Source organism: Rhinoraja longicauda, chromosome 26 (assembly GCF_053455715.1).
Source record: "Rhinoraja longicauda isolate Sanriku21f chromosome 26, sRhiLon1.1, whole genome shotgun sequence".
NCBI classification, from domain to species: Eukaryota; Metazoa; Chordata; class Chondrichthyes; order Rajiformes; family Arhynchobatidae; genus Rhinoraja; species Rhinoraja longicauda.
The window spans coordinates 3867525-3870766 of NC_135978.1; positions in this window are offsets into that span (position 1 = coordinate 3867525).

Genomic DNA, 3242 nt, shown 5'->3' on the forward strand with positions numbered 1-3242 from the left:
CTTTTGGGGTGGCAGCAGCGAAGTGGGGCTGGGGGTGAACAATGGAGGACCCAGTGTGTGGGGGGGGGTGAACAATTGGAGGACCCAGCGTGGGGGTGGGGGGGGGGGGTGGGTGAACAATGGAGGACCCAGTGTGTGGGGGGGGTGAACAATTGGAGGACCCAGCGTGGGGGGGGGGGGGGTGGGTGAACAATGGAGGACCCAGCGAGGGGGGGGTGAACAATGGAGGACCCAGCGTGGGGGAACTGCCGTGTGTGTGTGTGGGGGGTGGTGAATAATGGAGGACCCAGCGTGCAGGGGGGGTGAACAATGAAGGACCCACTGTGGGGGGTGAACAATGGAGGAGACAGTGTGGGGGGGGGGGGGTGAACATTGGAGGACCCAGTGTGGGGGGGGGGGGGTGAACAATGGAGGACCCAGCGTGGGGGGGGTGAACAATGGAGGACCCAGTGTGGGGGGGTGAACAATGGAGGAGACAGTGTGGGGAGGGGTGAACAATGGAGGACCCAGTGTGGGGGGGGGTGAACAATGGAGGACCCAGCATGGGGGGGGGGGGGTGTGAACAATGGAGGACCCAGTGTGGGGGGGGGGGGTGAACAATGGAGGAGACAGTGTGGGGGGGGTGAACAATGGAGGGCCCAGTGTGGGGGGGGGGGACAGTGGGGGGGGGGACAATGGAGGACCCAGTGTGGGGGGGGTGAACAATGGAGGACCCAGTGTGGGAGGGGGTGAACAATGGAGTACCCCGTGCGGGGGAGGGGGGAGGGGTGAACAATGGAGGACCTAGCATGGGGGGGGGGGGTGATCAATGGAGGACCCAGTGTGGGGGGGGTGAACAATGGAGGACCCAGTGTGGGGGGGGGTGAACAATGGAGGACCCAGTGTGGGGGGGGGGGGTGAACAATGGAGGACCCAGTGTGGGGGAACCGCTGTGAGAGGGGAGGGGGCTGGGGAAGAACAATGGACAATGGGAAGGGGGGGGTAAGTGGGGGGAGAACAATGGGGGAATGTGGGGGGACTGCTGTGGGGGAGGGGGAACAAAGGGGGAGCCGGCGTACTTTGTAACTTAGTCAACGCAGTGAGGGTGTGCCTAGAGCAATCACTGTGATGGCTGTTTGTGTAAAAATTGTATCTGTGTGTCCTGTGCTTTTTGTTGTCTACTGCCGGACCCTGACGTGAGAGGACGCTGGCGCTGTTTATTTGCCGCTTCTCCGTTAGGATAGTTTGTCTGTTTGTTTTTATGTTATGATTGTTTTTGTAAAGCGCTTTGAGCTTCTGGTAAGGCGCTATATAAAATAAATGCTGCTGCTTATTATTATTATTATTATTATTATTATTATTATTATTATTATTATTATTATTATTATTATTATTATTATTATTATTATTATTATTATTATTATTATTATTATTATTATTATTATTATTATTATTATTATTATTATTATTATTATTATTATTATTATTATTATTATTATTATTATTATTATTATTATTAACGCCACAGGAGGCCGCTATTTACATACCTTGGGTGTGCAAGCAAAGAATCTCGCTGTGCCATGTCACATGTGACAATAAAGTATTCCATCCCATACCATATTGACTGGAACCCAAGATTGCTTTAATGTTTGGTGTCCGTTGAAGATTCATCAGCAAACACTCGACGGAATGCAGCCATTCCTTGTGAGAGTGAGGGGGGCGCATGCTGTCGGGCTGCATCACAGCTCGGTTTGCGAACAGCTCTGCCCAAGACTGCAAAACAATTGCAGAGAGTCGTAGATGTAGCCCAGTCCATCACACAGACCAGACTTCCCACCATTGACTCCATCGACAAATCACGCTGCCTCGGGAAAGCTGCCAATATCATCAAAGGCTTGTCCCACACTGACCATTCCTTCTTCTCCCCCACCCTCGCTCCCATCGGGCAGAAGGTACAGAAGCTTGAAAGCGCGCACCACCAGACAGGGACAGCTTCTTCCCCTCTGTTATCAGGCCTCTGAACGGCCATTCCAAAAGCAAGGGTACTGTCCGATTCACCTCTGTGTCACTGAGGACATTCTGAGGCCCCCTCGGTCATGGCTGACCCTGGGTGATGCATCCCAGTTGGCTGCTTGCTCCACACCTCGGCCAGAGCAGCGTCACTTGTGGCTGAAGAGACCAATGTGGAAGTGAGTGACAGTCTCTGTCGCAGAGATCACATTTGTGTTTGGTCTCTGGCCTGTCCCTGTGAGGACATTAGACTTTGCCTAAGGAATGATCCGCTGCAATGCTGAGAACTTTGTTCTGCACTCTGTATCTTCCCCTTTGCTCCACCTATTGTACTTGAGTTTGAACTGATTGCATCTATGCATCGGAGATCTGATCTAGTTGGACAGCATGCAAAACAAAGCTTTTCACTGTACCTCAGTACGTGTGACGGCAACAAACCCAAATCTGAAAATAGGAGGGATTCAGATAGAGTGACGCAAGACGCTAACAACGGGGCCGCCTGGCCAGTCTGTGGAATGAAGGACGGTACAGGCAGCATCTCTGGAGAAAAGGGAAAGGTGGCATTTCGGGTCAAGACCCTTACATCGCCTATTCATTCTCTCCAGAGATGCTGCCTGTCCCGCTGAGTTACTCCATCATTTTGTGTCGATCTTCGGTGAAAACCGGCATCTGCATTCCCTTCCGACACGAGGAAGGCACAGGTTGGATTCCAATCAATGATCCCAAAAGTGACAAAGGAGTGTGTACCAGAGATGGCCAGAGATGGCCAGAGGATGATGGGAGTGGACAGACATTGATCTTATAATAATATGATATGATTATAGATCAAAATGACAATAAAAGTTTGAGTCAGATTCTCACGGATCAGTCCAGTCGACAAAATGTTCTCACTGCATTAATGGATGGTCGAGGGACAAACCTTAGCTTTTAAAATTAAATAAAAATTCAATTACTTAATGGCATCATTAGTTTGAATATAAAGACATAAAATTTCCAATCAAGTGCACTGTGGTAATAAATGATTTCATGGTTCGATGCAAGATGACAAAAGAGATGAGATTATAAACTAAATTCTCACTCCAAAATTAATATTATGGTAATGCTTCACAGGTCAACTAACACGTATTCAAATCAAGATCATAACTTAAAAATGACAAACAAATTCAATGGTATTTAAGCTAGCATTTATAAAGAACTATTTTGTCGATATGTAACTTAAATGCAGCAGTCACATTAAATGCGTGGTACAAAAA